Consider the following 12,870-nt stretch of genomic DNA (forward strand, 5'->3'; position numbering starts at 1 on the left):
TCCAGGTGGTGGTAGTGGTCAAGAACCCGCCTAGGAGGCCAAGAGCCATGGGTTCGATCCCTGGGTTGGGCAGATCTCCTGGAGATGGCAACCCACTCCAGTGATCTTGCCTGGGAAATCCCACGGACAGCGAAGCCTGGCGGGCTCCATTGGGTCGTTGAGTCGACACGACTGAAGCGATTTAGCACCTCACACACACTAAACTACACACTTTTAAAGGTGAATTTCATGGAGTGTCAATAAAGCTGCCATTGAACAGCAAGGACGGGGAAAACAGCCCTCCAAGCATTTTTTCTCCTTTACATCTAAATCATAACCGTGATGGAGTGTAGTTCAGGACCAGAGACTCTTCTTCCGGCCTCTGGATTGGTTTTCTGCTCACAAGCCGGCCGCGGGTGGCCGCCCCACTGGGCACACCCACGACAAAACCCAGGTCGCGCGGCACTCGGCAACGAGCGCGACAGGAGGCAAGGGATCGGGACGCCTCCGCCGCGGAGCTGGACGCAGTTACCAGGCAACAGCGGCTAACCCGCCCCCACTACCTAACCAATCACGCACTTCCGCACTCAGCGCAGTATCCCCGCGTACGACCGCCGGAGCGTGACCTCCGGCACATCAGGCCCTAGAGTCCAGAGCCGGCAAGCACCCGCCCCCACTGCCACCGCTCAGCCAATCAGAAGGGAAAGGGGTGCGCGTTCCGTGCGTGCGACCGTTGCCCCCGCGCTGGGCTTCCTCGCCCCACCCCCACTCCTTGGGCCCTTCCCGCCGGGAACTGGTTCGGGGGGCCCGTCGGGCCGCCTGAGGAGGGGGGGCTTGCAGCGCACGCCTGGGTGGGTAGCCTCCCCAGGCTTCCCCTCCGCCAGGTCTGCGGGACGAGAAAGTTCCAAGCAAAGCACCCGCTCTTAATGGCGGCTGCGGCGGGGGCGGGATACGCACCTGAGGTCCCCGCCGGCGGGCAGCGCCAGGCCGGCCGCGGGGTCTGAGGTCTGGGCCACCTGGGAGTGCCTGGCGCCGAGTGCGGCCTGCCGCGACCGTCTGGAGGCGAGGGCTCGGCGTTGTGGGCGGCGGCCGGAGCCCTGCTCTCCACTATCCCTCCTTTTTCTTTCTTTCTTTTCCTTTTTTTTTTTTTTTGGCTTCCTGGAAGGCAGCCTGGACTCGTGTGTCCGCAGCGCCCCAAGTGGGAGTTGCCGTTTCCGGTGCCGTGGAATCCACTTCAGCTGCACATTGAGTTTGGAAGTCGCTTAGTCCCGCGCTGTTCAGGGCCAGAAGTGCTTGTCCATCTCCAGCCTTTGATGCGTGTCTGCACGTGTCGCCCGCCTCCCCCCGCCGCCCCCGACACCGCCTCCAAACGTGGATGTCCTTTCTTGCTCTTATTTAATTTTACGCTTTTTCGCATGATTGCAGTTTGTAGCTTTAAGCGGTGAGGTCATAGCTCCAGTGACCTGTGAATCTGCCTTAAAGCCATTGAGTTACATTGTAATACTGTTAACAGTTGTGTCCTGACCTTTTGATGGGACTCAGTGACTTTACTGGGCTTCCCTGGTGGCTCAGAGGTTAAAGCGTCTGCCTGCAATTCAGGAGACATGGGTTCGATCCCTGGGTTGGGAAGATCCCCTGGAGAAGGAAATGGCAACCTACTCCAGTATTCTTGCCTAGAGAAACTCATGGACGGAGGAGCCTGGTGGGCTACAGTCCACGGGGTCGCAAAGAGTCGGACACGACTGAGAGACCTCACTCACTCACTCACTCAGTGACATTACTAAGGAGTCGAGAGCTGTCCTCCTGATGGTGCTGGTTCTCCAGCGAAGAGTCAAGTATTACTTTAGTGTTGTTTAATCGAAGTCTGTTACATTTTTATTTTAAATATGCCAGAAGGAGAGTTGCTGCTATTGTCAGTAGCTAAGTCGTGTCCGACTCTTAAGACCCCACGGACTGCAAAAGAATAGGGTAATAGAAACCGTTTACCCATTGCTCAGATTTACATAGCATGCCTTATTTTAAAGGACTATTTAGACACAGTTGAAGACACTGTTCTCATTCCTTTTTCTTTACTATCTTAGAGTTCTAATACACATTTTCTTTTGCAGAAAGGTAAGTGTCCCAAATTCCCTGAACTTTTTTTTTGTGAGTGGCTAACAAGGGTATTGAGCATTACTTCACTAGCATGAGATGAGTGCAACTGTGCGGTAGTTTGAGCATTCTTTGGCATTGCCTTTCTTTAGGATTGGAATGAAAACTGACCTTTTCCAGTCCTGTGGCCACTGCTGAGTTTTCCAAATTTGCTGGCATATTGAGTGCAGCACTTTCACAGCATCATCTTTCAGGATTTGAAATAGTGAACGGTGAACTTCCATATGTTCAAGCTGGTTTTAGAAAAGGCAGAGGAACCAGAGATCAAATTGCCAACATCCGCTGGACCATAGACAAAGCAAGACAGTTCCAGAAAAACATCTATTTCTGCTTTATCGACTATGCCAAAGCCTTTGACTGTGTCGATCACAGTAAACTGTGGAAAGTTCTGAGAGAGATGGGAATACCAGACCACCTGATCTGCCTCTTGAGAAACCTATATGCAGGTCAGGAAGCAACAGTTAGAACTGGACATGGAACAACAGACTGGTTCCAAATAGGAAAAGGAGTATGTCAAGGCTGTATATTGTCACCCTGCTTATTTAACTTCTATGCAGAGTACATCATGAGAAACGCTGGGCTGGAAGAAACACAAGCCGGAATCAAGACTGCCGGGAGAAATATCAATAACCTCAGATATGCAGATGACACCACCCTCATGGCAGAAATTGAAGAGAAACTAAAAAGCCTCTTGATGAAAGTAAAAGAGGAGAGTGAAAAAGTTGGCCTAAAGCTCAACATTCAGAAAACGAAGCTCATGGCATCTGGTCCCATCACTTCATGGGAAATAGATGGGGAAACAGTGGAAACAGTGTCAGACTTTATTTTTGGGGGCTCCAAAATCACTGCAGATGGTGATTGCAGCCATGAAATTAAAAGATGCTTACTCCTTGGAAGAGGAGTTAGGACCAACCTAGATAGCATATTGAAAAGCAGAGACATTACTTTGCCAACAAAGGTCCATCTAGTCAAGGCTATGGTTTTTCCAGTGGTCATGTATGGATGTGAGAGTTGGACTGTGAAGAAAGCTGAGTGCCAAAGAATTGATGCTTTTAACTGTGGTGTTGGAGAAGACTCTTGAGATTCCCCTGGACTGCAAGGAGATCCAACCAGTCCATCCTAAAGGAGGAGACCAGTCCTGGGTGTTCACTGGAAGGACTGATGCTGAGGCTGAAACTCCAATACTTTGGCCACCTCATGCAAAGAATTGACTCATTTGAAAAGACCCTGATGCTGGGAGGGATTGGGGCAGGAGGAGAAGGGGATGACAGAGGATGAGATGGCTGGATGGCATCACCAACTCAATGCACATGAGTTTGATTGGACTCTGGGAGTTGGTGATGGACAGGGAGGCCTGGCGTGCTGCGATTCATGGAGTCGCAAAGAGTCGGGCATGACAGAGTGACTGAACTGAACTGAACTGATCTGAACCAGGGTATTCGAGAAGGAAATGGCAGTCCACTCTAGTACTCTTGCTTAGAAAATCCCATGGACGGAGGAGCCTGGTAGGCTGCAGTACAGGCGGTCGCTAAGAGTTGGACACGACTGAGCGACTTCACTTTCACTTTTTACTTTCATGCATTGGAGAAGGAAATGGCAACCTGCTCCACTGTTCTTGCCTGGAGAATCCCAGGGATGGGGGAGCCTGGTGGGCTGCCATCTATGGGGTCACACAGAGTCGGACATGACTGAAGCGACTTAGCAGCAGCAGCAGCAACAAGGGTATGCTTCCTAGGAGATACTATTTTAAAAAGCTGTGCTTCCAAGGTAAAGATAACTAGCAATTAGCTGAGATGGTACCTGCTTTATGATATTTTTAAAAGCGATGTTTGAAAATCCTCGTGGTATGTTATAGTTGATTCTTCGTTATTCAGAAGTCATGGCCTGTAAAGCCTTAGCAAACAGGGTTCTGCCAGCCTCTTCACATTTTTGTGGCACTATTAAACGTAACTTTGTTTTATGTGTGTGTCTGTTTAAAGACATGGACTCACGGCCAACAGTGCCGTGAAGGAAGGAAGCTTAGCTAACACAAAGTGTTTTCTACCTAACGCTCATTGCAGTCTTCAATGCTTACAGTTTGAGGACCATTTTAAATAGCAAAATCATCAAAACAAACAAACAAAACAAAAAACAAAAAAACCTCCACAAAATGTGGAAAGTGTGGCATTAAATAGACCAGCAAAATGACATTTATGGTGTAAGAGCTGGTGCCACCCTATTCTACCTCAGCCTGGAACGTGTATGGCAGGCAAAACAATTTTTTTTTTTTTTTTGCCATTCTTCTCTGTCTGCAGATGATTGGGGAAAGTAGGGTGAGCAATGCTTTTAAATTTACCTGTGAGTTGAAGTGAGCAGGTGAAATCTCAAATCTGGAGCTAGTGAATAATAATGATTGATTTAAAACTTAACCTGTATATGAAGAGCTTCAGGCTTCCCTGGTGGCTCAGTGATAAAGAATCTGACTGCAATGCAGGAGATGTGGTTTTAGTCCCTGGATTGGGAAGATACCCTGGAGAAGGAAACGGCAACCCGTTCCAGTACCCTTGCTTGGAGAATTCCATGGACAGAGGAGCCTGGCGGGCTATAGTCCATGGGGTGGCACAATAGTCAGGCATGACTTAGTGACTCAACAACAATATGTAGAAAAGAAATGGAAATTTAGCTAAAATAAATGACATTTGTTTTTAAATTATTGTTTGTTTAATCTTATCTCATTATTTAAATAATTTCCTTGTATATTTCATTAACTTCATATTAGTATCAGTTCAGTTCAGTCACTCAGTCCTGTCCGACTCTTTGTGACCCCATAACACAGCACATGAGGCCTCCCTGTCCATCACCAACTCCCGGAGTCCATCCAAACCCATTTCCACTGAGTCAGAGGTGCCATCCAACCATTTCATCTCTTGTCCCCTTCTCTTCCTGCCCTCAATCTTTCCCAGCATCAGGGTCTTTTCAAATGAGTCAGCTCTTTGCATTAGGTGGCCAAAATATTGAAGTTTCAGCTTCAGCGTCAGTCCTTCCAGTGAACACCCAGGACTGATCTCCTTTAGGATGGACTGGTTGGATCTCCTTGCAGTCTAAGGGACTCTCAAGAGTCTTCTCCAACACCACAGCTCAAAAGCGTCAATTCTTCAGTGCTCAGCTTTCTTTGTAGTCCAACTCACATCCATACATGATCACTGGAAAAACCATAGCCTTGACTAGATGGACCTTTGTTGACAAAATAATGTCTCTGCTTTTTAATATGCTGTCTAGGTTGATCATAACTTTCATATGCAAATAACTTATATATATTTTCTCATGCTTACCAATTTTTCCCATAGGGATGCATAATCAAAATAATTTGAAGACTAATGCCCTAAAAAGTTGGAAGTACCCTTTTCTTAGAAAATTGAAAGAAGAATTTATCCCCAAGTAGTGAGCTGAATTCATCAAGCAGATGGCTGAAACCAATGGTAATATTAAAGTATGCCACATTTATGTGACATGGGAAGACTCAAGATTGTAAAAATGCCGTTTATTCTAGTTAATTTCTCTAAATTAGCTCATTAATTTAATGCAACTCCAATAAAAAAATCCCAGTGGGATTTTTTTTAATGCAACTTGGCAAGATGATTTTAAAATTTATATGAGAGTAAATGTTATGAATAGCAAAGGCAATTTTGTAAAAGAACAAAGAAGTGGGATTTGATTGAATAAAAGAGCATATTGTAAAGCTGTAGCAGGTAAAACGTTGTCACATTAGTTGAGAATAAATCAGTAGAAACAAAAATTGAGTTCAGAAATTGACCAGTGTATAAGGAAATTTATCATATGTTATAAATGGCATTTCAGATCTTCAGATAAAGTCTGTTAATAGCCAATAATGTAGGGGCAGTGAGATATCTGTTTGAAAGAAGAATTATACGGTCTGGTCTCACACCACTCATAAAAATCAACTCCAAATACAAGTGTTACATTAAGAGCTTTACAAATATTACAGAATATCCTTATTTTCTTGGGTAGTACTTTTCCTAAACAAGACATAGAAAGCAAAAGCTCGAAACGATAAATTTAGTAAAACTAACTATAAGAAAATAAAATTGTATAGGACAAAAGATACCATAAATTAAAAAAATAAAAATTTTCAACAGATTTCAACACATAACAATTTCTATGCAAAATATATCAGTCACTTCTATAAATTAGTAAGACAACCCAATAGAAATGTGGCCAAGAATGTGAATAGACAATTCTCAGTAAAGGAAAATCATGAAATGCTAGTAAGCATGTTTAAACCTTCTAGAGATTACAGAAATAAAAAGTGAATCAGTAATGAAATGTGCTTTAGGTATTAGATTGACAAAGAGTTGAAAAGTTTGTATCCAGGTATTGGGTGTATGGAAAAATGAATCTACCCATATTCTATTGAAGCACAACTTTTGGAAATTGAAGTCATTTATTAAACTTTCCACATGAGTATTTTCTGTGACCCAGCAGTTTTGTTTTTCAGTATTTACCCTGGTTGGGGCGGTTGCATGTACGTGCTCAGTCATGTCCGACTATTTGCCACCCTATGGACTGTAGTCCACCAGGTTCCTCTGTCCATGGAATTTTCCAGGCAAGGATACTATAGTAGGTTGCCATTTCCTCCTCTAGGGGATCTTCCCAACCCACGGATGGAACCCTCGTCTCCTACATTGCGGGATTCTTTACCTCTTGAGCCTCTGGGGCTTCCCATCTACTCAAGAGATACCCTCAAATTAATGCAAAAGGAATGTATACAAGAATATTCACTATAATGGAAAAAACTGGAAACAACTCAAATGTCCATCAGAAGAATGGTTAAATAAGATGTAGTTCACTTACACTGATATCCAAGAGTGGAAAAGAATGGGTAAATCCAAACACATTGTTGTGAAAGTATTTCCAGTATAGTTTTGAGTGAGAAGATGAAGTTGAAATACATATTATCTAATTTTTAAAAAACAGACACATAGCAAAAATAAAATATTTTTCCATAGTACCATATATATGTGGTGCTGTGGTTAAATGAGTCTTTAGCCTTAGCCATGTGTAGTGTTTGATTTGTTTTTCTACAAAGGTAAAAGTCATAGATTAATTGTGTAATTCAAAGTTAATAATAAAAATATATATGACTAATTAAGTTCACTCTTTCCCTAACTGGAGAATTTCAGCTGTCCCAAAGTAACAAAGAAATTAGAATGTCTACAGAAAGATGACATCATGAGTGTGGAGATTTAGTTTGGCTAACAATTCACAGACATTTTAACATTTGGGGGTAACTGATATTTTGCTGTAGGACCGTCTGTTCGGAATAGCAATTTGGACAAAAATGTAAGTCTTTGCCAGCATAAAGCCAGTATAGAAAACCAACCAGGCGTTGATAGCAAAATGTAAAAGCCCAGGTGTGACTAAATTCAGGTCTCCTTGAGCCACACTCAACTTTTAGGCTGTTTTAATCTGTGTCTTCCTTAGTGGGAGCCAGAAAATTAACGGGCAAACATTGCCACCCAGTGGCTCTGGTTCACCTTGCAGAGCATGACACGGCACCCTTTAGTTCCTAAATCTCAAACCAATGGTTCTTTCAGATATCCCTTAAAAGAAAAATGTCCTGGAAATTCAGAAGACCCATGTAGGGCTATTGATTGTTTAACTCTGGCAAGTATTGTCAGCATTGTCAGTTTTGTAAAATAACAGATATCTAAAACCAAAAAATGCACTAGATAAAAAGACAGCCCTGCTTATGAAAGAACAGTTGATAATTATATATGCATTTTATACATATACAAGTATATCGTAACTATATTACTAGTTGTGATGGTTGATTTAATATGTCAGCTGAGCTGGGCCACAGGATGCCCAGAGGTGGTTAAACATTTCTGAGTGTGCCTGTGATGGTGTTTCTGGAAGAGATGAGCTTTTGTATGGGTGGACTGAGTACGGAAGCTGGCCCTCCCCAACGTGCGTGGGCCTCAGCCAGCCCACTGACAGCCCCAGTTGAACAAAAAGGCAAAGAAGGTTGAATGTTCTTTTTCTTTCTCTCTGCCTGTTTGACCTGGGACATTGATCTTCCCCTGCCCTCAATCTGGAACCTCCGCCATTGCTACTCTGGTTCTCAGGCCTTTGGGCTCAGACTGGAACTACACCAGAACTACACCGGAACTACACCGGAACTGCACCAGCAGTGTAGTCTACAACTACACCCAGTCTCCTGGGTCTCCAGCTTGCAGATGGCACATAGTGGGAATCCTGTTCCTCCTCTTGGTTCTCCGGAGAAACCGCATACAATAATCTTTACATAGTTCTCCTTTATCAATATATGTCTCAGCTTTTATCAATAAAAGCAGAGATAGACACAAAGTCTTGTACCCAGAGCCTTAGATTTGGAGGTTTCAGGAGTGAGGGCAGGGAGAAGTAATGAGTAGTAGTATCCTTTCCATACAGAGGCAAGCTGCCTTTGGTCCTCTTTACCACTGGGATTGAAAAGAACCTATTCACCAGATCAGTATCATCTGGAAGTTCCAGAAACCATGTTGATCTGTTCTAGTAAAATACTACCCCTGACTCAAAAGCTATGACTGGATTAAGCAACTGGCTAAGTTCATAGTCGTTTACAGTTGTCTGCCATTATCCATCTGGTGTTTGCAGGAGCCAAACGTGATCTCAGGTCTACAGTTCCAACTGGGGTGCAGTGTGGCTTCTCATTTAATACTGCCTAGGTTAAGACAGCCAACCAGTCCATCCTAAAGGAGATCAGTCCTGGGTGTTCATTGGAAGGACTGATGTTGAAGCTGAAACTCCAGTACTTTGGCCACTTCATGAGAAGAGTTGATTCACTGGAAAAGACCCTGATGCTGGGAGGGATTGGGGGTAGGAGGAGAAGGGGACGACAGAGGATGAGATGGCTGGATGGCATCACCAATTCGATGGACATGAGTTTGGGTAAACTCCAGGAGTTGGTGATGGACAGGGAGGCCTGGCGTGCTGTGATTCATGGGGTCGCAAAGAGTCGGACACGACTGAGCGACTGAACTGAACTGAAGTCAAGACAGGGTGAGGAAACCAGTGTGAGCTGCTAGAAATGTGTGTCCCAACTGTGTTTCCCAAGGAAGAGCAGAGAGGTGCGGCGAGAGTCAGGCAGGAAAGGCAAATGTAAAGAGCACTGTTGAGTCTGCCTCTGTGGTCCGTGGGCTCCTGAATCTGCCAGGATCCTGAGAAGTGCACAGACAGCCTCCCTGAATTGGCCTCAGTGGTAGCATTTATCCATGGGCTCCTAAGCCCATTGGTTGAAGTTTGCCTTAGGGTGTTAATTCCTTGTCTCTTCCAGGCTGTGTGTGTGTGTAGTGGGGTGGGGTGGGGGGCCTGTGAGCCCCTCTCTGTGTCTGAGGCATCTCTGGAGTGTTTGGTAGAGATTTTAAAATGCCCGGCATGCACATGGGACACGTAGCTTGGAGAGAGCCAAACCTTGCATGGAACTGCTCACCCCACCATGTCAGAGATGTCAGACTGAGGACACGGTGGATGCACCCGCTCCAGTACACATCTATAGCGTCACAAACCCTGGTAAAAGCCCCAGACTTTGCCATGGCCGAGAGGCCAGAGTGATCTGCCATCCTTCTTCCTCCATCTTTTCAACCTCGTCTCTTACCTGTCACCTCCTCACTCAGCTCCGACAACCCCGCCCTCCTGGGTGTTCTGGGTTTGGGGGTTGGGGTTCCAAACACACTCCTGGTGTGTGGTCAGGCAGCATTTCATTGAAGTAGTCACACACCAGAGCCAGCTCCCAGGAGCTGCTAGGCATCTCTCTTTCCATCAGCACTAGAGGGTTTGCTAATTAGTTTAATGAGTGTTAGAAATGGGTTTAATGAAATTAGGAGCTTGTTAGTTGGTGGATCAAAGTTGAATGAGGAGACTAGAAACCACCTGTGATTTGAACAGGGGGTTTAATATGAAGAATTATTAATGGTAACAAGGGTTTGGCTAGCATGAAGTAAAGATAACTCTATAAAGAATACAGGCATAGTAGACACAGGGAGCAGTCCCCAACCCTAGGGCTGAGATAGGGTACCCCAGAGATTGTGAAGGACAGGGAAACCTGGCATACTGAGTCCATGGGGTCACAAAGAGTGGATACTGAGCAACTGCACAACAAAAGAAAGAGGCCACCCCCAGAGCTGAGGCCCAGACTTCGCTGGTATAGACTGAACCGTGGCTCACTGAATGGTAGGGGTCACTGTAGCACTGTGCTGGCAAAGGCCACAGGAGATGTGCGCTCTGGTACTTTACAGGAATCCTCTCTCTTGTTGGGGGACAATGAAAGTCTTCCATGGGGAGGTGCTTCATAGGCGGCATTTTGCTATGACATTGCCTGAGGGGGCTGCTCTGTGCTGCTGGCCACCGTCTGCTGCAGTAGCTGGGTGCTGGTTGTGGTCATCATTGGTTTGGCTGCTAAAGCAGCGGCACCCTCTGGTTCCAGATGCGGGTGTTGGTCTGCTCCTGTTTGGAGTAATTGAACATGCTTGACGGGGTATGAGAGCTCCCCCTACCGGCCTGTTCAGTTTTAGCTGAGTTTCTTGAATGCATTCCACTTCTGGAAGGAATCCAGTTTTAAAGTACTCCCAAGATCAGTTCGGAGAAGGCGATGGCACCCCACTCCAGTACTCTTGCCTGGAAAATCCTATGGACAGAGGAGCCTGGTAGGCTGCGGTCCATGGGGTCGGCGAAGAGTCGGACACGACTGAGAGACTTCCCTTTCACTTTTCACTTTCATGCGTTGAAGAAGGAAATGGCAACCCACTCCAGTGTTCTTGCCTGGAGAATCCCAGGGACGGGGGAGCCTGGTGGGCTGCCATCTATGGGGTCACACAAAGTCGGACACGACCGAAAAGTGACTTAGCAGTAGCAGCAAGATCAGTTGGTAAAGAATATGCCTGCAATGCAGGAGACCCTGGTTTGATTCCTGGGTCAGGAAGATGCCCTGGAGAAGGGAATGGCTACCCACTCCAGTATTCTGGTCTGGAGAATTCCATGGACTGTATGGTCCCTGGGGTCCCAAAGAGTTGGACATGACTGAGTGACTTTCACTTTCCCTAGATTAGCTGGTAAAGAATCTGCCTGCAATTCAGGAGACCAGGGTTCGATCCCTGGGTGGGGAAGATCTCCTGAAGGAGGGCATGGGAATCCACTCCAATACTGTTGCCTGGAGAATCTCATGGACAGAGAAGCCTGGTTGGGCTACAGCCCTTGGGGTCCCATAGAGTCAGACACGACTGAGCAACTAACACACAGCTAAAATTGGGCGTTGGGACAGGCCTGTAGGGGAGGGCTCATGTGCCTCACCATGTATCTTGTTACTCCAAACAGGAATAGACAAACCCTACATCTGGGACAGGAAGATGCCTCTACCCCACCAATGGGAAGTCACCATACTTGGGAGTCCTGGCTTCTTCCAAAGGACTCTGGTTATCACAGCCCCTTCCAACTATCCCTTTTTCCCTATAAAAGCAATCCCTTCCCTATAAAAGCAATCCCTCGTTCCCTCGTTCTCTGGATTTGCCTGTGGTCTACCATAGCTTGTGTTCCCTAATTTGCGATTTCTCTTCCTATTCCTAAATAACCTCACTTTTGCTGGTTAAATAACTGGCTCTTACATTATTAAAGCTGACACAGGTCTCAAGCTTATAAAAAAGAAATTGAGAAAAGGGAGGAAGAGGAGGGGGAAAAAAAGAAATAATTTGCTCTCAGCATTTGGGACTAATTTCGGATCATGGATCATAAAGGGCTGCAAGAGATCCCACAGGCCATGATGTTCAAATATCACATTTATTAAAAAAAAAAGATTAGTTTCATGTATTGATTTAACCTTCTCATTTTAGAGGTGACACAGCTTCCCAACGTCACCAGACAAGTCAGCAGTGGAGCCAGGACAGGAACCCAGGCCTCTAGACTCCTACATGGTTCACAAGAGCCTCCCTTGTTCCTGGCTGCACGTTAAACTCTAGGACAAAACAGGTGAGGACCATGTGAGTGAACTGGTTCTTGGCTTCATGGAACTTCAAAGGAGGTGCTCCCGCTGGATCTTAGATGAGCAGGAGTTTGCTAGACACAAGTAGGGAGAACAGGGTAATTGGACGAGCATTCAAGGCACCGTGTGCAAAGTAAGGCCTGAGACGTCCCTGGGATTCAGAAATTACAAGTGGGACCACTTGACTTTAGTGGAGTGGTGATGGGCTGAGGGGTTGAGGAGACGCTGGGAGGACGCTGCACTGTTAGACAGCAGGGAGCTCTCTGTAGCTGGAGCACGGACTGAGCGGAGTGCAAGGGGGAGCAGCGGCGACAGGCCAGGTAAGAAGCCACAGGGACAGTGGATGGGGGGGAGCACTACGCTGGAGTCGTGCAGAGCGGGCAACCCCTAACATTTTACTTCTGATCGCCAAAAAAGCAAAGGGCCTTTGTAAGATGAAAGGGCTTGCCAGGGGCGGGAAGGTGCTCAGCAAACGTGCGCTGTGGGGGAAGGTAAGTGAGTTCAGGGTGGTTTCGGGAGACCGGAGAAAGGCTACGGTTAAGCCGGGCCGCGACGGATCCCCCAGGATCTCTCAGGATCGGTGGATACCGGCTTCTGCCTAGCCCAGCCCAGCCCTCCCGCCGCCCTCCCGCCGCCCTCCCGCCGCCCTCAGCCATTGGCTGCCCTCAAGGCCTTTGCTTTCAGCCAATAGTAAACGAGGCCGCAGCCTC

The 12,870-nt window shown here is 46.4% G+C and overlaps 1 protein-coding gene across 2 annotated transcripts in view; it reads right to left on the reverse strand.

Annotated features, from left to right (window-relative positions):
- Positions 1–1,087, reverse strand: part of LOC128062301 (general transcription factor II-I repeat domain-containing protein 2) — a 47,768-nt gene extending 46,681 nt beyond the window's left edge. For both annotated transcript variants that reach the window (XM_052654747.1, XM_052654738.1), the window contains exon 1: positions 937–1,087. The gene's annotated coding sequence lies outside the window, so the exon portion shown is untranslated. The remainder of the gene's footprint in view (positions 1–936) is intronic.
- Positions 1,088–12,870: the final 11,783 nt, after the last annotated feature.

This window comes from Budorcas taxicolor, chromosome 2 (assembly GCF_023091745.1).
Source record: "Budorcas taxicolor isolate Tak-1 chromosome 2, Takin1.1, whole genome shotgun sequence".
Lineage (NCBI taxonomy): Eukaryota > Metazoa > Chordata > Mammalia > Artiodactyla > Bovidae > Budorcas > Budorcas taxicolor.